Consider the following 24,574-nt stretch of genomic DNA (forward strand, 5'->3'; position numbering starts at 1 on the left):
AGTGTAATCTGTGGAGAGAACACTTCAAGGACATGGAAACCGGAAATAGACAATGCATGTTTAGAAAATAGTAGTGGCATTTGAAGGAAGACAAATGGCTTTGTATAAGAAGTTTTTAAAAGGAAAACCAAAATGGTAGGTGGAGCTCAAATTGTATAGAACCTTAAAGTCTAGATTGATTCCTTTTTGGAGTAAAGGCTATGAGCAGCAGTTCAGAAGGGTTCTTTTGGAAGATTATTTTGCATTGATTAGCAGGAGAGATTTTGATTAGGCCTCCTAGAGGTAGACAAAACATTAAATTTTTGTAAAAGGATTGGTGGCTTAACTTTGAATGCATTTCATCATCTAAGACTGGAAGCATGGTACAGGAATTGTCAGTAAAGGGAGAGTCCTTGATTTTAATTGTTGAAATTTTAATAATCGACTTTATGAAGGCGTAAATTACATACTACAAAGTGTATCCACTTAAAGAGTACAAAGTCAGTATTTCCTGGTTCTTTTTTTGTTGTATTGATTAGAACGATCTCTACTTTCAGAATTATGAACATGCCTTCAGTGTTTAAGATGTGCTAAGTATCTGAAGACTTCGTAGTCCTTTATGTAGCAATTAAAACCATCCAGTATCTAACCCTTCACCTACCTTCCTAGCAGTTGCTCTCCATTTTTCATACCAGTCACCTAAACATAACTTGCCATCGTTCCGTTCACTGAATTGCCTTTCCAAGAATATCCTTTCCTCTCCCACCTATTATCTAAGCTTACTCATTCCACCTCTTCCATGAAGCTTCTCTAGACATCCCAACTAGAGATGCTTCTCCCTTCCTCAAAATTCTGGTGACATTGTCATACACTTGATTTTATTACTTCCTACCTTATTTAATTGTATTGTTAGATGTATTTCTTTGTGTAGCACAGATGCATACATGTTTTGTTTCCTGAGATTATATATCACTCACATGGGGACTAAGTCTTATGTTTCTTTGTATTTCTACATTTCTTGAGTGTTTATAGATGTTTAGGATAAACATATGTGCATTGATTTGTTGATGTCTTTCCTCACATAATTCCTGTTATGTTTTGATCCCAAGGTCATACAGAATAATAAACTGCAATTTATTAATGATTAATTTGTTAGATAGCAAAGACTGTACAACTCTTGCTAAGTAGAATTTTTTATGTATTTTTAAAATACTTTTTAATTGATGTTAATTTCTTTAAATATCACTATTTGTTTTAATGATTGCTTACTGAATTAGATTCTTACCTTTCACCAAATTAAATTTATATGTTAAATATTATAAAACTTTTAAAAAGGAGTGATTAAGTTGGTAATTATAACCTGATCACCTCAATAGCTTTAATTCTGCTCTGGTAACTTAACTCTTTAGCATACGTCAGTAAGAGGCTGTACGTGAAATCTCTTACACTTTTCTGTTTGATTATAAAAGAATTTAAAAATCATTAGTAGGTTTTATTATTGTTTCCAAAAATTGGAAATAACCAAGAGCTTAATGCCTTATTGTTTTTTCTTGGCAAGATATAAAATTAACCATTTTAAAAACATGTTTACTTTTTCTCTTTAAAAAATATTTTACCGTCAAAATACAGTGAGCATTTGACCTTACATATGAATGCCTGCCTCTGTTGCCTACTCTGAAAAGGGGTTGCCACAGTTATCTGAGAACTGAGTCTCTGGACTGTGGTCTTGAGAAGAGCAGTTCAGGGTGTGAGCATTTAAACTCAGTTCACAGCTCATCTGTTATTCTTGCTCAGCCTTCAGGGGATCAGGGCTACTGCTGATGATGGGAACTTTGGTGAAGGAATAATCACCTAGAGGGAAAAACTTCAGTTCCTGTCAGAATTTCGGGGTCAGGGTAGTGTAGGGTATATAAGAAGGAAGATCTATTTAAAAGTATAACAGTGGGGAAAACTGAAAGAACAGTAGCACAAACAAGCTTTACTTCATTCACATAGGAGCCATTTAGAAAAAAAAAAATTTTTTTTTGTCTTTTTAGGGCCGCATCTGTGGCACATGGAGGTTCTGAGGCCAGGGGTCAAATCAGAGCTGCGGCTGCCTGCCTACACCACAGCCACACCAACACAGGATCTGAGCTGCATCTGCAACCTATACCACAGCTCATGGCAACAACAGATCCTTAACCCACTGATTAAGGCCAGGTATTGAACCTGCATCCTCATGGATGCTATTCAGATTCATTTCTGCTGAGCCACGATGGGAACTCCCAAATATTTTTTATTGTATTTGATTTACAGTGTTCTGTCAATTTCTGCTATGCAGCAAAGTGACCCAGTTATACATATATGTACATTATTTGTCTTATCTTCTATCATGTTCATCACAAGTGATTAGATGTAGTTCCCTGTGCAGTTTTTTTTTTTTTTGGTCTTTTTTTTTTGTTGTTGTTATTGTTGTTGTTGCCGTTGTTGCTATTTCTTGGGCCGCTCCCGCGGCATATGGAGGTTCCCAGGCTAGGGGTTGAATCGGAGCTGTAGCCACTGGCCTACGCCAGAGCCACAGCAACGCGGGATCCGAGCCGCGTCTGCAACCTACACCACAGCTCACGGCAACGCCGGATCGTTAACCCACTGAGCAAGGGCAGGGACCGAACCCGCGACCTCACGGTTCCAAGTCGGATTCGTTAACCACTGCGCCACGACGGGAACTCCCTGTGCAGTTTTTTTATGTTCTCTCTGAGCTGATATTTTCAAGGGACAAGCATACTCCACAGAGGAGAAAATAGTGGTAATAGCTGTGAAAAGTACTGCATTGGTCAGAATGTAATCTTCGTAAGTAAGTGGGCTTTAGTGGCTGTTTGTTATCTGCCAGGAGCTGTGTAGGTGTATGGCTTGCATGTACGGTGGTGTGTGTCCACTTACATCCAAAGTGACCATCCATGTGTTCCTTGTCGAATCAAGAAACAGAACATGGCCAGCACCCCAGAAGCTGCACCACATAATTCTTCCCATTGAAATCACTCCCCAGAGATAATCATTTCCTTGCATTTTAGAAATACATTTACCTTCTTTGCATGAAATGATACCACAAATATTCTTTAGTGTTTTCCTTTTTTAGTCAACATTTTTTGGTGTCAGTCATGTTGTATGTAGGTATAATTCACTCAGTTAATTGTTACGTACTGTTTCATTGTATATTTGTTCGTTACTTTATCCATCCTATTGTTGATGTACACTTGGATTATGTCCAAGTCTTTTTTTAAATTTTTTTTTAGAGGATAAAATACAAATATTTAAACACAATTACATTCACACAGATTATTTTATCATGGATCTTAAGAAAGAGATTAAGTGACTCCCTCTGGAAAAGTGGAATGGAAAATATGCTGAGACAAATAGGAAATTTATTCTATACTTTATCCCATTTTGTATGGCTTTCATCTTTACTATTTAGTATTATCTATTACATTTCAATTTTTCTTTAAAAAAGTATATTAAAATTGTGTATATTATGCAACTAGAATTATAAAGAAGAAAGCCTTATATACCATTAAATATTTTATATAGCATAATAAAAAGAATAACTTAACTGGAAAGAATAACAAAAATAATACACCCTCTGAAAATAAGTAAAATATAAAATGCGTAAATTGGTTAAAAAACAGTGTAACTATATACATATGTCCTCACAATTTGTTACATCTTATTGATTCTTCAATATAGGCATTACACCATTCTAGGTGATGCGATAAACAAGACATTATAGACCTTACATTGTACCATGGAGAGAAATGGTTATTAATAATACAATTGTAGAACTATATTATTTAATTGTACAGTTGCATTATTTAATTATAATTATCATAAATTCTTTGATGGAGAGGAAATCAGAATCCAGATCTAAGAAGACTTCAGCATTCCAAGAATGATGTCAAATGACCCCCTTCATGGTGGATTACACACTTATTTATTTACTGTGAGATGTATTTCTTCTCCAGAGATTTCTTGTTTGTGTATCAACTGTAGATTTTTGGTTTGCAGTTATTCTGAAGATTTGATATAAGAGTCTATATGTATATGAGATTGTTTTAAGTTGTTGGTCTCTTAATTGCAAGTTCATCTCCAGTGTCCTGCATTTGTACCCACCTCTTCTCATGATTTCTGATTTTGGTGGTATAATTGTGCATGGATGATTTTGTATCTTTACTGTATATATACCTTTACTGTTGAGCCTTGTCATTTGTGGCATTTTTGTTTCCTGTTGCTGTCTTTTCTTTTCTGCCTGGAGAAGTTCCTTTAGTATTTGTTGTAAGGCTGGTTGAGTGTTGCTGAATTCTCTCAACTTTTGCTTATCTGTGAAGGTTTTGATTTCTCCTTCAAATCTGAACGAGAGCCTTGCTGGGTAGATTAATCTTGGTTGGAGGTTTTTCCTTTCATCATGTTGATTATATCATGCCACTGCCTTCTGGCCTGCAGAGTTTCTGCTGAAAAATCTGCTGATAACCTTATTGGGGTTCCCTTGTATGTTACTTGTTTCTTTTCCCTAGCTGCTTTCAAGATTTTCTCTTTGTTTTTAATTTTGGTTAGTTTGATTAATATGTGTCTTGGTGTATTCCTCCTTGGGTTTATTTTATATGATACTTGTTGTGCTTCCTATATTTGAGAGGGTAGTTCTTTTCCTATGTTAGGGAAGTTTTCGGCTATTATCTCTTGGAATATTTTTCCTGTCCCCTTCCCTCTCTCTCTTTTCCTTCTGGTACCCCTATAATACTGATGTTGGTGCATTTCACGTTGTCCCAGAGTTCTCTGAGACTCTCTTCATTTGTTTTCAGTCTTTTTTCTCTTTTCTGTTCTGCATCTGTAATTTCCACTAATCTGTCCTCCACCTCACTTATTCGTTCTTCTGCTTCCTGTATTCTGCGGTTAGCTGCTTCTAGTGAGTTTTTAATTTCAGTTACTGTATTTTGGATCTCTTCTTGTTGAAGTTTCATTACTTGTATCTCTTTGGTCAGTGTTTCCTGTAAGTTATCCATCTTTGCCTCCAGTTTATTTCCAATGTCTTGCATCATCTTCAGCATCAACAGTCTAAAGTCTTTTTCCTGGAGGCTGAGAATCTCCTCATGGCTTAGCTGTTTTTCTGGGGTTTTTCCTTTCTCCCTCATCTGAGTTATAGTTCCCTGTCTTTTCATTTTTATAGGTTTTTGCTGTGGTGACCTTTTGACAGATAATAGAGTTGTAGCCTCTCTTCTGGTGTCTGCCCCCCTTGTGGCTGAAGTCAGTATGGGGGCTTGCTGTAGGCTTTCTGATGGGAGGGGCTGATGCCTGCCCCCTGGAGCTGATTCTGATCCCTCTGGTGGGTGGGGCTTAGTCTCTGGATGGGATTAGAGGCAGCTGTGTGCCTGAGGGGTCTTTAGGTAGCCTGTTAACTGAGGGGTGGAGCTGTGATCCCACCTGGATTGTTGTTTGCCCTGGGGCTTCTCAGTGCTGACTGACAGGTGGGGCCAGATTTTCCCAAAATGGCCACCTCCAGAGAAAGGCAGCTGCTGAATATTCCCAAGAGCTTTGCCTTCAATGTCCTTCCCTCACAATAAACCACATTCACCCCTGTTTTCTCAGGATGTCTTCCAAGAGCTGCAGTCAGGTTTGACCCAGATTCCTATGGAGACCTCACTCTGCCCTGGGACCCAGTGCACATGAAAGTCTGTGTGTGCTTTTTAAGGATGGGGTCTCCGTTTCCCCCAGTCCTGTGGAGCTCCTGTGCGCAAGCCCCACTGGCCTTCAATGCCAGATGCTCCAGGGGCTCTTTCTCCCAGTGCCAGATCCCCACACTTGAGGGTTTGATGTGGGGCTCATAACTCTCACTCCTGTAGGTGAGTCTCTGTGAGACAGTTAGTTTTCAGTCTGTGGAGCTTCCCATCCGGGAGGCATGGTGTTGTTTATATCGTGAAATTGCCCCTCCTACCTCTTGATGTGGCCTCCTCTTTTTCTTCTCAAGTAGGGTATGTCCAAGTCTTTAGGTGTTATAAATAGTGCTGCCGTGAACACTTGTACATGTATCTAAGCATGTTTCTATAGGATGTACTCAGGAGTGGAATTATTGTGTCATAAAGTGCCTGTATCTTGAACTTTATTAGATAATATCAAACTATTTTTCAAAATATATAACAACTGCATTCTGGTCACAGTACATCCTTTACAACTTTTGGTATAGGTCAGAGATTTTATCATTTACAATCTGATGAATATAATGATATCTCATTTTGTTTTAAATATCTATTTCCTGTAATACTAATGAGCCCCAGTGCCTTTTCATATGTTTATTGCCCATTTAGATTTCCCCTTTTGGAATTCTGATTCAGATCTTTTGCTTATTTTTAAATGGGGCTGCTTACCTTTTCCTCATTGGTTTGTAATATTCTGTGCACACATATACACATATATAGAGGACACTAGTTCTTTACCAGTTGTGTATTTGTAGATAGATAATTTCTCTGGGTAATTTTATTGCTTTTTAAATTTCTGGTTTGTGGATTGTGTTAGAGGGCATCCTTGTCTTATTCCTGACATCAAAGGGAAAGTTTTCAGCTTTTCACCTGTATATATTATCTTTATTCCTTATAGAAACTGTAGTTTATTGTTGGAGGTGCAGGGACCAAGAATGAGACAGAGTATATGCTTTGCCTTATGTTACCTATTTAGTTAGAGAGTTTATGAAGTCTGGTTTGGAAAAATAGGATTTTATTTCTTTTTTTAAAGACTAAACTCCATGGCATATCTCTTCATGTGTTTAAAAGAATGATGCTTGATAGGGATTATTTTTTCTAGAATAATTCTTTAGGTCCACTTATTTCTACAGATAATTAAAGCCATGAGCATGGTTTTTGACATGCAGCAGTGAGTTAATAAACGGTTACTTAGAAGTATGTTAATTGGAGGGTTGGAGGGAGTCTTTACCTCTCTAGTCCAAATCCCTTACTTTATAAAGAAGTAAATGAAATTCTGGCGGGACTCCTGAGTCACTAAAACAGGACTTGCTCAGTGCTAACCTGGGTTTGAATCCAGGTTGTCTGCTGATTTAGGTCCCAGGTTGCGTGTGTGTGTGTGTGTGTGTGTGTGTGAGTTTTGACTTGAAATACATGTGCTCAAGTTCATTTCTTACTGTGATAATTGGTCCTGTTTTACATTCTACATCATTTTATGATGAACAGTCCAGGCTTCCCTAAAAAAGAACAGAGTGTTTTATGTATAATCTTATCCTATACTGTCCTAACTAATGAATTCATAATTTTTACTGATCTGTTAGCTTCTGGTAGGAAGTTCTTCCTTCTGTAAATAAACTTGTTTGCCCTGAGCAAACTGAGCAGTCTACTACTTTTGTTTAAATTGTACTTTGTACTTAAGTCTCACAGAGGTTTATATTTTTTTGTTGTGTGACCATCTATTACTGACGTGGTTAGCTGGAGCCAGGCTTACTTTGTTTCCTGGGAGGAGAAAGGTAAAACCCCAAAATTTAATGGATCAAGAGGTTAATAAGGCAAGATGCCTCTGACATTTAAATCCATATCTCTTTGTTGTGTAGATATTCTGCTGGAAAATTGTGACTTTTCCTAAAATATTCTGTCATACATTTGTCTAACAACATAGAATATCTGACATTTCTAATTCACTTAGTTTAGGTTTATCTCTGAAGTAGCCACTGATCTATAAATACGTTCATGTAGATGAGAAGTACTGTATTAAAGGAATATATGTGACTTCTCTTTCAGTTTAAATAGGCATACCTTGATTTCTCCTTTGGAAAGTTCTAACTTTTAGGGTTTTTCTTTTCTTAAAGATGTGTGTATCAAAACATGGGAAATGGACAAATAGTTCTTGGGATGGGGAAATTAAACCTTACTAAGATAATTTAAGGTAATAACCACAGTAGTGGTTCTGTTTTTTTTGCTGTTTATTACAATATGGTTTATTACAGTATGGTTTATTATGTATTAAGTTCTGAAGCTTCTGAATTGTATATTAAGAAACCTTTAATGTAGGGATCAGCAAACATCTTTCTGTAAAGAACCAGATAGTAAATTTTTTAGGCTGTAGATTATAATAAGGTCTTTCACAACTATTCCACTTTTCTTTATAGCACAAAAACAGTAAATGAATGCATTCCAATAAAATTTTATTTACAAAAACAGGCAGCCAAGTTTGTTGAGACCCTCCCTCACTGCCTCCCACAGCTGAGAATTGATTGCAGAGGGAGAAGTAGGGTCAGAGGAAAGCCAGGTTCAAGCCCTCTGTCTGTGTTCACTGTGCCCTTGGCAGAGTCAGTTAACTGCCTGGATCTGCTCTTCTTCATTTATTAAATGATAAGTTCTGCCTAGATGATCTCTAGAGATCCTTATGGTAATAAATAAGTTTTAAATTTAGAATTTCTTATTCCACCTGCTGAACATAGGGGCAGATTCCTAAAATCATCTAACTATAACCTTAATAGTAGCATTCGCACCTCCACAACCTTGCTTTTTATTCAGTGAATTTTCTCGTTATTTTAGACTAGTTTCTTGCCCACCTTAGTTGCTGTTCTGTTTTAATCAGCTATTTTTCCTGTTAAAACACAAAGTCTAATTTAGGAACAAAGTATTCAGTAATTCCTAATGTAAGCTATTTCTCTTATATATATGTGTGTATATATATATATAACTCATGAGAACTGGCTTACTTTAAGGTATTAGGTATATCTGTTTAGGTATATGTCTATACAAGTGAAAAGGCATCAGTTTTTTTTTTCTTTTAGAGCCACACCCGTGGTGTATGGAGGTTCCCAGGTTAGGTTAGGTGTCTAATCGGAGCTACAGCTGCTAGCCTATGCCACAGCAATGCCAGATCTGGGCCATGTCTGCAACCTACACCACAGCTCATGGTAACGCTGGATTCTTAACCCACTGAGCGAGGCCAGGGATTGAACCCGCAACGTCATGGTTCCTAGTTGGATTCATTTCTACTGTGCCATGATGGGAACTCCAAGGCATCACTGGTTTTGTATCCAGTGGGTATATTAACAGAAAAATTTAGATTATTCTATCAAAGTAAAGATTTTTTTTTTTTTCTTAGACTTAAAGTCTCTTTGGGGTAATTATAATGACAGTTTAGAAGGTAATTATGCACCTGTCTCAGAATATTTTTATGTTTTTATGAAATTAAAATTCTTTTAATATTCAAACTTTTCTCTTTTTTTTTGGCCCGCCTGCAGCGTGCCGTAGTTCCCAAGCCAAGGATCAGACCAGAGACAAACACTGGATCCTTAACCATCTGAGCCACTAGGGAACTCCTACTATTTCTTTACTAAGTATTACGTATTTTGTGTAGGAAAAAATAAAATATACAGATAGGCAAAAGATTTAAAAAAAATGTAATTTCTCATAATCCCCCTAAGGAATAACTCTTGTAAACATCTTTTGGTGTAACTTTCTATGCTTTTGTGCGCATGTATGTACTCTTATCTGCCTCTTGTATAGGCCTTGGTGGAGTGCTTTAATTTTAAGAGATTGCTGTGAGTAGCATGTGGTCCCCAAAGTATGCGTGGTAATTTTTTTAATGTAAAGTTTAAAAAGTCTTTTTTTTTGCAAATACTTTCCACTAGCTTCTTGAAATTTAGGAAAGGAAATCAGTTCACTGTATGTCTCAGTGTGGAATAAAAATTCCAGGACAGAAGGTGGAGAAACAATGATGCTATGGAAAAGAGAAGGCCTCTATTTTTTTACCCCTCTACTTTTGATTATACTCACTGTCATCAAAAAATTGATCTCAAGATATGACAAGTATTCAAATCTTGAAGACGCCATAGATGAATAATGATTTTTTTAACTAGTTGTGAAAGAAACAAAAACAACCAGCTGAGTTGCTTTTTGAACAAACCTTTTACATTAATAAAACTTTGATTGATCGTCTGTTTAGGGCCACACCCAGGGCATATGAAAGTTCCCAGGCCAAGGGTGGAATTGGAGCTATAGCCGCTTGTCTACACCACAGCCCAGCAGCTCGAGATCCAGACCATGTCTGCAACCTACACCACAGCTCACGGCAATGCCGGATACCCAACCCACCGAGCAAGGCCAGTGACTGAACCTGTCCTCATGTGTACTAGTTGGGTTCATTACCACTGAGCCATGACTGGAACTCCATTATGTTAATAAAAATTTTAAAAATACATTTTTGCTTGGTAAATGTAAGTGGTCTAACCTTCCAATATAAGCAATAGGTACAGTTGCAAATCCCCTGAACTTGAAGTTTTAAGACAGCCATGTAAAAGTAAGCAACCAGTTTTAAATCATATAAATTGTTCTTAGTAAACCATTAAAGTTAACTAAGTGGCTCATTGCCAGATGTTGTATGGATAGGTTATGTTGCTTCACAGTCTGACAGAGACGTTTATGCAGCCACCAGGCTCTCTGTAATTTAGACTCAATAAACATTTCATGTGATCCATGTGTACATTTGAGAATAAGTTATTTCCAGTAAGTAATACTTTCGTAGAAATCATGGAAACATATGGTCTAGGTGAGTAAGCAAAGCAGATATCTTACAGAGCACTTTTATAAACGAGTAGGAAGATTCTTTGTGTTTTCCACAAATCACTTCATTTCCAGCTTAAAATCTGACATTGGAAATTAGTTTAATAAAAATATTTTGTTTGTAGATTTAAAAGAAATATGTTCAACATAACTGTACATTAGGCTTAGAAAGCATTTTGGTCCTGCTGCTTTGTAGTCCAAGTTTTATTAGGCTATAGATTGCTAGTTCCTATTGACAACTTTATTCAGCTCTTAGGTTTCTTTTTTAAGGTAAATCTTTCTCTCTGAAAAAAAAAAGATCACAGTGCTACTCTTTTTTTTTTTTCTTTTTCTGTCTTTTGGCCATTTCTAGGGCCGCTCCCACGGCATATGGAGGTTCCCAGGCTAGGGGTCCAATCAGAACTGTAACCGCTGGCCTACACAGAGCCACAGCAATGCCAGATCCAAGCTGTGTCTGCGACCTACAGCACAGCTCACAGCGTTGCCGGATCCTTAACCCCTTGAGCAAGGCCAGGGATCGAACCCGCAACCGTATGGTTCCCAGTCAGATTCGTAAACCACTGAGCCACGACGGGAACTCCCACAGTGCTACTGTTAAGTAAAAAAAAATCATCTGTCCTGTCCAGTGAATTTATAGTTTTTCGTTCTTCAACCAGGAGACTTGGGTAGATAGAAACCTAGTGAGTTTTTTTTTGGTGGGGGGTGGGGTGGGGGAGACCACACCCACAGTTATGGAAGTTCCTGAGCCAGGGATTGAATCTGAGCTACAGCTGCAGCAATGCCAGATCCTTTAACCTACTGCCCTGGGCCAGAGATCAAATCTGTACTTATGCGGCACCCAAGCCACCGTGGTTGGATTCTTAACCCACTGTGCCACAGTGGGAACTCCTTAGCGGATTTTTAATAGCATCTCCCTTCTACCTCCCCATAATGCCCAAACCATGTGTGTTTTTAAGAAGTTAGAAAACATGCATAAACAAAAAATTTCCACAGATTTAACCACTTAGAAAAATTATCACTAACATTTTGATGTTTATCCTTCCAGATTGTTTCTCATGAAAACAAATGTATCCACATGGAATCATACTATATGTATTACTTTGTAACCTGCTCTGCTTCTAAGTCATATAACAATATATCTTGACTATCCCTTCTTATTGGTAAATATTCATATGTTCTATCTTTTAAATTTTTTGTCTTTTTAGGCCTGCACCCGCAGCTTATGGAAGTTCCCAGGCTAGGGTTCGAATTGGAGCTGTAGCTGCCAGCCTGTGCCGCAGCCACAGCAACACCAGATCCAAGCCGCATCTGTGACCTACATCACAGCTCATGGCAACACTGGATCCTTAACCCACTGAGCAAGGCCAGGGATCAAACTCTCATCCTCATGGATACTAGTTGGATTTGTTAACCACTGAGCCATGACAGAACTCCCTGTTTTTCTATCTTTAATAACATTCCATAAAGAATCCCATTCCATTATGTATCAAAATTTATCTTTTCTATTATTATTAAAATTTTCTTTTTTGAATAAGGAAAATCTGTATATATAGTCAAGGTAGTACTGATTAAGTGATAACTTAATAGGATCAGTTTTTAAAACTGGAATTGCTAAGTCAAAGAATGTGGACTTCTACAAAGTCTTTTGCAAAATATTAAACTACTAGAAAATAAAGATGGTAGAACCTAGAAGTGATAAGAAGACTTTAATCCCATTATATGCTATTTACTAAATATCTGAGCGTTTCTTCATATGTAGATCTGTGTAGTTTCAAAACCTATTTCTTGTTTAACTTGAATAAATTTTCTTTGCATTCTTTGTCCCTTAATTCGTCTAGTGACATTTGACTTAAAAGCAGTAAAATCTGACCAGAAAGTTAAAAATGCACAGTGATGAGAGAAGAGGTTGTTTGTTCACTCCTGTGGGAGGCATCCGTGCTGTTCTTGAAAAGTCCCCACCCATGTACAAGAAAGGTACCTGTGGCCTTGGGAGTTGGTTCTCTCTGCCTTGCTGCCTTCCAGAAATGGCTGTTCTCTGTCTCTTAGAGTCCTCTCTTGCCTGGGATTGTGGCCTCCTGCTAGCAGCCTGGCTGTGTTGGTATGGCTGCATTTCACATTCTGCGCTGTGGATCTAGAGAAATAGTTAGGGACTCCTTTCCATTTCTGGTAGCTGTGATAAGCAGTCTTGAGGGATTGCTTCAGAAGTATCCAGAATAGTTTTTAGGTGTGAATTATGAGAAGTTCACCATTTCACTGACTGTCTGGTGTGAACCTTCTTAGAGTCTGATGAGGACTCTGAGAGCGGTGATTGTGAAGAACATTAGGCCCCTGTGCAGTCTTTGCCCAGTGCTCTCCAGACTTTTCATCATTGGATGCTTTTCCTTTTAGCCTCATAGGCTGCACAGTTTTGATCAGATGCCATTAGCATCTTCCTTTGTGCCCCATGTCTTATATCTTATTGCTTCAGTTTGCCTGAATTCAGTTCCCTGAGTGTACCATCTGACTTCTCAGTCCTCACCCACCTCTCTTGACCATATAAAGCATGCTGTAGGACCAGGGTCTTGCTGTTCCAGCTGTTGTGGTATTTTGTGATTTTAAATGTAAGGCTGATAAAAGTAACTGTAGGAGGGGTTTGACCTGATAGTTTGGTTGCCTTTGAGTAGATTAAATACTACTACCATTTTGTAACCAGGTGTTTGTGTGTGTTTTGGGAGGTGGGGAGGGAGAGAGAGAAACAGAGATATGAAGGGCAGAGTTGGGGGAGGGGGTTAGAAAGAGAGAGAGGGCGAGACGTCTATTGAAGATTTCTGGGAAGAAAAAATTGGGATTGAGTATAACAACTGTTGGATGCTGGCAGTGTACAGGGCACACTAAAGGTTTGGAAGGAAGATAAAAATATTGACAGAGCTTGCCCTCAAGAATCTTCAAATTGAGAAAGAGCAACTGATTGAAAGGGGATGAGGTGAAAAATAACTTTAGCAAAGGCTGGTGCAGTGCAGCTGGAGAGGTGTAGGGGTGATGCTTTAGAGGAGTAAGAGAGAACGCGTTGGTGTGTTAAGAAGAGTTTCACAGAGGTGTTTACATTTGATATGAATTTGAAAGAAGGCCAGGAAGGGGGCTGACATGGTGGAGTGAGTAGCACTAGGAGATGATTGACATTGTCAAGCCTAGTTCGACAGTAATGACAGGTTCAGTTTAACTAGAGTTAGCACCGCAAATGAGTGTAAGACAACCAAGATAAGACTGAGAGAACCTTAAGTTTTCTGACAAACACTAGATCGCTGGTTTTGAGTAGGGGAGCATATTGATTTGAGTTATGGTTTAGTAAGATGATGTCCTGGTTGGAGGTGATGTGTCAGAGGGAGGAGGGGCTATAAGCTGTAGTCCAGGCAAGAGAAAATTGAGACTTGATGTAAAGTGCTGTCTGTACATCTAGATCTCTGCTTCTTGTAGAAGAATGGCTGAGAAACATTTTAGTTTCATACATTTTACTTGGCATTTTAGCAAATAGCCTTGTCAAACTCCAAGAGGCTGTTGTCTCAGATTCATTCATTTATTCACTCAACAAATTTTATTAAGCCATCACTGTATACGCAGCACCAGGAACACGGTAATAAACCCCAAATCCTGCCTTCATATGAGAATGTATATAGAATCATTTCAAATGCATATAAGGTTTTTTACCAATAAAATACATTAGTGTGTTGTTAGGTAATTACCACAATCAACTTTATGTTAACCAAAAGTGTAAAATGACATTATTATGCCAACTCTCTGTATTTTATCTCCCGAAAGACATTTTAACTGATCATTAGACTTTAAACTTATAGCATTGTATTGGTAAAGAGTTTAACAATTTAGTAGTTTGATTTTAATGATAAATATGGATTTACTTATTTTTTCAAGGAATTCTGGCAAATGTGTGTTTCACATATATTGGTGATCTACAGACATTGCATTGAATCTAACAAATTCTTCCAATTCCATCTCTCCCCTCAACCAATAGATAGGTTTTAGTGACAGGACCACATTCCCAGAAGCAGTAGTTTTCAAACTATATAAGAATTCTTCCACTCCTAGTTATTTTGATTTAGCAGGTCTGAGATGAGCCCCCAGATTTTGTATATTTAACACATAGACTCTAACAGAGATGAAATGCATTGAAAAGATGCAGTAGCATTTACTATACTTCTTAACCATCAATCTTTTTGAAGTCAAACTTCTTTGACTCTACTGAGACTGGTCCAGTGTCCCAGTTTTTTTTATTGCACCTTAGGGTTCATGTTGCTATGGCATTGTAAACTTTACATTTGTGAAACTGACTGATAGAAGGGGAAGCAATCTTTTCTTTGTAATTGATTTGAAACATCTGGGGGAAAATCTGCTCGATTTCTGTTTATCTTCTTTCTGATCTCTCTAGAGTTATCAGTAAGAGCCCAGGGCACAGAAAGCCAGACTCTGACAGCAAGAGTTTGTAGCAAAGTAAGGATTTATTATAGGGCGCCCACCAAGGGGTGGGGGCTAGCCTCAGGTCCACTCCACTTGGTATCTCAGTTGCTGAATGTTTTTAAAGGGCAAGAACAAAAAAAGCTGGGATTAACTATTGTCTTGTGACATTTCTTAGTCATAGTTTGAGGGTCATGATTTGTGTGATTTATGATTCTTTGGCCAAGTTGTCCATGATTTGCTTGCAGACCTGTTAGCGCAAGGTTAATGATGATATCTACAACAGGAATTTTAGTCATTACTAGTGTTATCAACAGTAGCAGTTTAGTCATCTGACTGGTTGATTAGTGTTTAGTTACCACAGGATTGAGGTCAGAGGGGACAGGAAAGGAAGTAAAATTTGGGATAGAGAGATTATTAATCATCATGATTAATCATAAAAACTCATGCAGGGAACTCAGTTTCACTAGAGGTTTAAAGTGGTTTGTATAATTGTGGTTTCTTGCAGTGATAGAGTGTTGGATTTCCCACTTTTCTGCAAGCTCTTATCCATACTTTTGGAAAATTGGGCCTTGTCCTCTTCAATCAGACCTCTATATTAAAGTCTCTACCACCATTGAAAAGGTTTTTTTTTTTCTTTTTCCATCAAGAGGCACATGATGTCTAGCCGTTTCCCATCTCTTGATCTTAGCCAATTTACCTCATTACTTCTTTCTAGCAAGTCATCAGGGCCTGCAAAATGGTGATTTCCTAATTCTGTTATTTCGTTTTCATTTAATGGTTGAAATATTTCTGCTAGTTTTCGTTACCTGGTAGTTCGTATAGGAGAGGCAGCTTGATTCTTTTCCTTTATTTACCAATTTTCAAAATAATGAGTTGATGCATTGGCATCCTCTGGTTGTGCCCAGTAAAGGTTTTTATAATTCATGAATTTAAACATGTATAGTATGTTTCTATCCATTGCAGTTATTATCCTCTGATGTAATGCCTCTTCACATTGGCTCCTGTGTCTCTTTGTGATACAGCCGTGGGAGTATGATAGTATACCAGATATCATCCTTGATATTTGGTATGGTAATTGTTTTAAGCTTATCTTGTACGTTGCCTGCCACAGACCTGTAATTGTCCATTTTGCTAGGGAGCCCTGATGTCTTTTAATTGAAAAGGGTATTTTATTACAGTGTAGGTACTAAGGGTACTCATTGTCACTCCATATGTAACATACTGTTTCTCAAATTTAAATTGTTGACTCTCTCTACCTGTCATTTGATGGAAAAAAAGTTACTAGTAGTAGCAAATCAAGGACATTGTGGAATTGAATTTAGAACTCCATAGTTTACTGTTTTTAAGCTGAAAAAATAAGTCCTTAAACTGAATACCCAGTGGTGACCTTGTTAGATTAGGGACCCTGCTGCTCAAGAACCATTGGCAGCGGGTATTTCTTTACATCCCCATTTCTCCATTATTTTCATTCCCCCCCTTAAATCCTATTTTAAAATATGCTAGTACATTAAAAATGGGGAGGGTACACTCAAATCTTGTTTACAGTGAAAGCCTATTGCTGTGGTTTTCACATTATCCTGTTTTGCCATATGCAGACGTATTTGCAAACAGTGACAGAGAAGGGTTATAATAGAGATCTCTTTTAGGACCTAGCGTCCAGGAAATATTCTTTAATCTGGGAGTAGGATGCTGAGGTGGAGAGTTTGTTTCAGACCTGCTTCCCTCAGTCTTCTCTTTCTTCTCCCTGGCTTTCCATCCTTTCAGAGGAAGAAGAGGAGCTAGGCTGGAGGACACTAGAACTGTGGTCATGGAAGACTGTCTCGTAGGCTGTTGGCATTCCTCAGGCTGGAGTGGAATATTTACTGATAAGTGTAATCATGATAGTCTTTTTTTTTTTTTTTTAAATGGCTGCACCTGCAGCATGTGGTTTTTGGCCAGGAATTAAATCTGAGCTGCAGCTGTAGTAGCACCAGATCCTTTAACCCCCTGTTCCAGGTTAGGAATCAAAGCCCCTGCTTCCACACTGTAGTGCTGCAGTCAGATTCTTAATTCACTGCACCACAGAGGGAACTTCCACGGTAGTCTTTTTATTTCCAGTTTGTGGAAAAACCATGCTAATAGCATTTTCCAATTGTAAAATTTTCTACCATGTTATCTTTTAAATAACAGCTTCATGGAAATACCATTCACATATTATAAAATTCACCCATTAACATGTACAATTCAGTGGGTTTTAGTATATTATTACAGTTGCACGATCATCACCACAGTCAACTTTAGAATACTTTCATCACCCCCTGAAGAAATCCCATAGCCGTTAGCTGTCACTCCCAATGGGAACCACTAATCTTTCTGTCTGCATGAATTTGCCTGTTCTGAGCATTTCATATAATAGGTGTCATGTGATGTGGTATTTTTGGCTTGCTGCTTTCACTTAGCATAATATTTTTAAGATTCACCCATGTTATATACCTTATTTTTTTCTTGCAGTATGTTTTTGTTGTTGCAGTTAGCAAAGAAATAGTCATTCTCTCATCAACAAAATTATGAGCTGTTAGAGTTTTAAAAGTTTCATGTTTTAATGATGCAAGAGTAAGAAAACCAGAAGCAGGAGTTCCCGTCGTGGCGCAGTGGTTAACAAATCCGACTAGGAACCATGAGGTTGCGGGTTCGGTCCCTGCCCTTGCTCAGTGGGTTAACCATCCGGTGTTGCCGTGAGCTGTGGTGTAGGTTGCAGACGCGGCTCAGATCCCGCGTTGCTGTGGCTCTGGCGTAGGCCGGCGGCTACAGCTCCGATTAGACCCCTAGCCTGGGAACCTCCATATGCCACGGGAGCGGCCCAAGAAATAGCAACAACAACAACAACAACAACAACAAAAAGACAAAAGACAGAAAACCAGAAGCAGTAATTTATTAGGAAAATATTCAAAATCTGGAGTCAGTATTTACAAAACAAATAAGCTCATGTTCGTATGTGTCTCATTCAGAGACTGTTGCCCATTTCAGGTGTATGTGCTGTCAAAAACAGAAACATGTGGAATTAAAAATTTGAATTTTTTATGTTTTAGTTCATCAAAATTTTAATGGAGTTTCTCACTCTCCCTTTAAGCGTAAAATGACTGGGGGAAAAAAAAATTAAAAGGATTTCTTAGACCTAGATGGTAAATGGTGGGAACTGTTTATCCTGATAAACTGAGAGTTAAATGGACTGCTAACAGGGCATGTTTGTGATACAGATTTTTTTGGAACAGAATGTTAAATATTGTTCAACATGTTAGAACAATATTTAACATTTCTAAAATCTTGAAATAGGGTGCCACTTATATTGTTACTTACAATTAAATGCTGCTGGCAAAAAAAATGAACATTCTGCTGAGTTGGCAGTCATATGCCTCTCCTCTACTTCAGACCATTTTGTATTAGCCCCGGTTTCAAGCAACAGACTGGACCCAGGATCCCCTGTTGCTCTGTGCTCCCTGTCCACAGGACTCTGTGGGACAGTGGCTTCAGTTTCACTCTTTTCTTTGCCTTTCTGTTTGAGTTCTCCTCCTGAAAGATGTTTACCTCAGTTCTAAGCCTAACTAACCTTTCGGTTTTGAAATTAATATTTTATCATGTATTTGAAGCTGGGGTTATGTGAGTAGGGATGAAATTCTGGAGCCATGTTGCCTATAGAATGTTATGAATAAAAGCATAAAAAATAATTTAAAGGATACCTGCCTTTGATTGAGGGAAAGATATACACCAAATAATAATTTACCAAAAACAACCAATATCTATTGGATTTATCAGCAGAGGTAGTTAACTTCTTCTATTTGGTGTGGGCTTTAGTATCTATAAAACAACTCAGGCAATGTGTTATCCAGGTACTTCAGAGAGGAGCTAAAGACTCTGACAGCCATGTGGCTGATTTACTGTTTAAACTGTACCAGTTCTCCTGGCTCAGCTGCTACTACATGTCCATGTCCTTTCAATCATTAATTCTTGAACTGGGCTTTTGTGACAAAGGGGAAGCCTGGAAGACCATAGCCTTTCTACAAACAATAGGCAGACTGAGGACGTGGGGGAGGGGTCTGTCTCAGGAAGGCCCCATGGGGTCCTGCTTCATTATAGTGTCTAATGCTTATCATTGTGTCAGTGAGATTAATACACAGTTGTGTGTTCTTTTCTTATTGCTAAGTATTATTCTGCTGTCAGTATGCCATACTTAATTTTTCCATTCTAATGATGGTTGACACAAGTAGTTTTTGATTTAGGACTTTCATGACTAAAGATGCAGTGAACATTCTTGTACATGTCTTTTGGTAAACATGCATGTGACTCATTGGGTACATACCTGAGAAGGGAAATGTTGGGTGAAAAGTATGTATATTATATGTACAGCTTTAGTCTTCCCACCAAAGAGTTTTCCAAAGTGATTGTACCAATTTATATTCTCTTTAGTATTGTATGATAGCTGCAGTTGCACTGCATTTTTCACCAAAACTTAGTATTGTCATTTAAGAAGAAGAATCTGCTATGTGTATAGAACCTAGTACTTTTATTGGTTGGTGCTAACTAAGTGTACATATTGTCATGGCAGTTGAGAGGTTACCTTTTAATGAGTAAATAATTTAACTAGCTTGAAACAGTTGTGACTACTACTGTTCTTTCAGCCAAGACTGTTTTGTCCTTTCTTACTGTTTTACCTAGTTTAACAAAGTATTGGATAACTAAAATAAAAATTATTGTTTTATAGAAAGTAGTATCAAGATGATAGTAACCTTATTTTGTTCATTAAATAACTGTATGCTAAAAGAAGAAAGAACCAGCTGAAGTTGCAATAGCTTTTTAATACTTACTCATTATTAAAGTGACTGAGATGATAAAGAATGTATAAAATTGTGGCCAAAACCTATATTTTGGGTTCTATTACAGGCTCATAGTAAATTGGAAACATTTTTTTTTTCTTCATGGAATTTCTCAAATGTTTTTGCAATCATTTAAAGCTTTATTGCAAGTGAGACAATAAAAAGGGAAGAAATCCGATTACTTTGTGTGCAAAGCTTTCATTTTGTATTTAATGAAAGAAAGGAAAACTTTGGTCAGTAAGCATGTAGGCATTACAGTCCCTTACAGTAAATTAAAATTTTCCTTAAATAGAAAAAAAGAGAAATACTCCCTCAATAAATGCTTTGATGAAAGGTATTTTTACTAAGTTAAAGACTGTGCTTAAGAATGTTACAGCTAACTTGGAGGGATCCACAGTTAGATTTGATGGGTCATTGACAGTAATACAGATAGTCAGTGCTTGCTGGGTTCCTAATTATCCTAGGCCTTGCTCTGAGCCTTCCATGTGTATTATTTCATAGCCCTCACAACCCCATGAGCTTGACATTATTCTTTTTTTTTTTTTTTTTGTCTTCCTGCCTTCTCTAGGTCCGCTCCCACGGCCCATGGAGATTCCCAGGCTAGGGGTCTAATCGGAGCCGTAGCCGCTGGCCCACACCAGAGCTACAGCAACGCGGGATCTGAGCCGCGTCTGCAACCCACACGGCAATGCCGGATCCTCAACCCACTGAGCAAGGCCAGGGATCGCACCTGCAAACCCATGGGATTCGTCAGCCACTGAGCCACGACAGGAACTCCGAGCTTGGCATTATTCTTATCCTCATTTACTGATGAGAACCTGACAGACATAGCTTTGGTAATTTATTCATGGTCACATAGCTATTAAGTAGCCAAATTGAGATCTGAATCTGAATGTCCTACCTTCAGAGTATTTGCTCTGAACTATGTATGGCCTCTCAGTGTACAGTTACAGCCAAAAGTGGAAAAAGGTCCAGGGGCTAACTCAGTTTCTAAGTGCCTTGTGTTGTGCAGCATTTTTTTGTGTGCCAGTTAATTCTCACAGAAAGCCTAGACAATTTTCATAAGTCTTTATACAAAGGTGAAATAAAGATTCAGAGAGTGAAATTTACCCAGGCTAACTTATTGGCAGAGCAGGTCTTTCTAAAAAGGAGGTCACTGTTGTCTTGTCTTCCCATGAATATCTGCTGTGGATTAACTTAACTGCTGATACCCATCAGGAAGTAGCAAGCTGTTTATATCTGAGGCACAGTTTTCTAATACGAGTAGTCTTGGAGTGATTCAGCATACCATCTCTGCTAAATAATGGCAACACAGTGCACTGAAAAGAATAGGGACTTTGGAGTCAGAAAGAGCTCAGTGTTTTGTTTTTCGTTTTTGTCTTTGCTTTTCAGGGCCACATCTGTGCTATATGGGGTTCCTGGGCTAGGGGTTCAGTTGGAGGTGCAGCTGCTGGCCTATGCTACAGCCACAGAGATGCAGGATCAGAGCCGTGTCTAGAACCTACTCCACAGCTCACGGCAAGGCCACATTCTTAACCCACTGAGCGAGGCCAGGGATTAAACCCACTTCTTCATGGATACTAGTCAGGTTTGTTACCACTGAGCTACAACAGGAACTCCCAGACCTCAGTATTTGTGATTATAATTTAATTGTAAAATGGTAATTCAGAAATCATAGTTTATAAGCATTTTTGGATGGGCCGCTCACATACCCAGTCCTGAAGATAAACCCTCCAAATTATTCAACAAATGTGTGAGGGGTGCTTGTGGTGTGACAGACACTGGGATAGGCTCATGGGATCAGCAGTAAACAAATTAGACAAGAATCCCAGCCCTTTATAGCTTACCGTCTATCAAATGTCCTTAGTTGTGATTTGCTCTTGGGAAACTGATCTTCTTGGTACTGCCTCCTTGCTCTCATTCTGGCAACTTGATAGGTCAGGAGCCAGTCTGCCTGATGGAAGGAGGTCATTTCTAAGAATCTCTAGGAAGGAAGGTGGTTTAGGGCCTATCTGTACTAGCTTTTTCTGGGACCATTAATCCTTCTTTTTCTTTGTACAGGTGTTTTAGGTTCATTACACATTTATTGAACATCTTTTACTTGACGAGTCCTATTTTTTAGCATTTGTGGTGCAAAGATGACACCAGAAAAATTTAATTCCCCCCTTGGAGTTTATAGTCTGGGAGAAAGTTGAGGAAGCCTTTTGTTTCCTCCTGCTGGTGTCTCCCACATCCCTGCCTCCACTCTTTCCTTCCGTAGAAACTAGTCAGACCCTACAAGCCTGGGTGTGAGGCTCATTGTACAGTCCCTTCGTTGTGGTCATTCCCTCTTCCTGACCCAAATATTCCTTGAAGGGAGCAAAGGAGGTGATTGGTGTGTTTTTGTTTTCTGGTTCATCTGCTTTAATGTCATGTGATCTTTCAGTGCCACTTTTCTGCCATCCCTCTTTTCTGATGTTTTGCAATGTATACCAGCCATCTTAGCTAGGAGTTTCTTGTGGAACAGTTTCCTCTCTCCAGTCACTGCATTGAGTCATGATGTGAAAAGATCCCATGCAGATAATGTTGTTGGAAAGCTGCTCTCATGGCGGGCAGTGCTGCTGTCCAGTGAGGGATTGATAAAGGTTAGCCCGTTAGCAACCAAAGGAGAGATCAAGTTGCTGAAGATGTGCTTCAAAATAGAAAGATTTAAAGAGTGCTCCTGACTGAACAGACCTGTGGTCTCATTCTGCTCCATTGCCTTGGCTGTCCTGTTGGGCCTGTCCGCCACCCACGGGTGAGCAGGCTGGCTGTGCCTGGCCTCACTTCCATTTCACAGCTGCAGAGCTCACAGGTGCATGAGTGTTGCCTCACCATCCACACTTTTATCTTTTCTAGGATGTTTGCTTACTAGTTTTCCAAAGAGTTATTTCATGCTTTCTCTTCTCTGTGAACATATTACATATCTCATTTCAGTTGTGGTTATACTCATGCATCTGAGAAGACAGGAGTTCTTCAGGTAACCCCGATTCTCCCACCAGTGTGTCAGCCTCAGGGCGCTTTCATGCCACCCTCATCCCCTGCCCAGCATCCTCAGTTTTTTCCTTATATATCTTATCATCTCCAATTGTGATCACCTCTAGCCAGCACCTTTTTTGAAAGGATCATCCTTGATCGTTTTTTACATTTTCTTACTCAAGGTTTTCTCCTTATTGCATCCTATTTCATTTGTTTACATCTCCATCCTGACAGACTCCTCACATCCAGGTCACCCGTTACCTCTGTGTTGCCAAGTCCAGTGGATTTTCCAATTTTCTTTCTTCTCATCAGTTTTCTGTACAGGTGGCCACTTCCTCTTCCTTCTAGCATGTTCCTGTCTTGGTGTCCATGAGTCCCACTCGCCTGGTTTTATTCTCACTTCATTGCCTGTTCCTTCTAAGTGTCTTTTGTTGGCTTCTCTTCTGCCAGGGCCCAAGATGTCATTCCCCAGCTCCATGCTGGCTCCCTTCTTCTATACTCTCTCCATAGCTTCACTGTCCTGGATACACCAGTGGCCCCCAAATCCGTATGTGGGCTTGACCCAGCTCAGGACTGTAGATGTTGTGTTCAGTGGCCTTTATGTCAACCCCACATGGCAGATGTCTTAGGCTTCAGCATGGCCAGGACAGAATTCTTGATCCTTTTCTGTGTGCTGCCCCCCACCCCCCCATCTCATAAAACCACATCACTCATCAGCTCACTGGGTTGCATGAGGCAAAAGTCAGAGCTGCCCTAATTCCTTCTTTCCTCTGCATCTCTGACACCTCCTTCCATCAGTAAATCCTAGTGGCTGCCCCTCTCCATCTTCCCTGCTTCTGACCTACATCAAGCCACCGTTATCCACCCCCCTCCCCGGGCCTCTGCAGTAGCCTCCTAAACGTTCTCCCTTTTCCTCTGATTTGTCTCTTTTAATGTAAATCAGATCATGTTCCTCCCAGTGTCTTCCCCTTGCACTTAGGATGATGCCGAGCTCCTCAGACCTTGTCCTCTGAAGCCTCTTAACTGAGTTACCCTGCCCCGTCTGCCTTCTTTCAAGACTTTTTATCCTTGATTTTGTGTAGTTTGAAAATGATATGCGCCTCAGTGTAAGGTTTTGTGTTTTGTTTGTTGGTTTTGTTTTGTTTTGTTTAAGCATTTATCTTGCTAAGTGTTCCCTGTCCTTTCTGGATCTGTGGTTTGATGCCCACCTTTAATTTTTAGAAATTCTCAGTCATTATTATTTCAAATATTTTTTCTGTTCCTTTTTTCTCAGTCTTTTCTTTCTGGAACTCTCAGTATGTGTATGTTATACCTTCGATAGTTGTCCCACTTTGATATTTCCTTTTTTTTTTTTTCAGTCTTTTTCATATCAGAAATTTCTGCTGACATACCCTTAAATTTAGAGGTCCTTTCCTCAGCCATGTTCAGTCTACTAATGAGCCCATCATGTTAGTGCAAGTCCATGTGCCAGATGCTCAGTGAGACCGAAACAACCCAAAATGTCAGAGTCTGGAGCAGAGAAAGGTTTATTGCATGGCCATGCAAGGAGAAGGGTGGCTCATGCTCCCAGAATATCCCAAACTGCCCAAACCAAAATTGCAAAGCATATTTAAAGACAAGATGAGGGAGGGGCTTGGTTGTTTGTTGCAAGCTTTTTGGTGCAGAAATCCTTTGTTCTTACAGCTGTCCATAGAGGTCAGGTCATCATGTTCCTGTAAACCTCCAACAAAATACATGCTG

The 24,574-nt window shown here is 39.0% G+C and overlaps 1 protein-coding gene across 5 annotated transcripts in view; it reads left to right on the forward strand.

Moving 5' to 3' along the window:
* Nucleotides 1-24,574, forward strand: part of SMAP1 (small ArfGAP 1) — a 165,821-nt gene that overhangs the window by 88,395 nt on the left and 52,852 nt on the right. The gene's annotated exons all lie outside the window — the stretch shown is intronic.

Source organism: Phacochoerus africanus, chromosome 2, assembly GCF_016906955.1.
Source record: "Phacochoerus africanus isolate WHEZ1 chromosome 2, ROS_Pafr_v1, whole genome shotgun sequence".
NCBI classification, from domain to species: domain Eukaryota; kingdom Metazoa; phylum Chordata; class Mammalia; order Artiodactyla; family Suidae; genus Phacochoerus; species Phacochoerus africanus.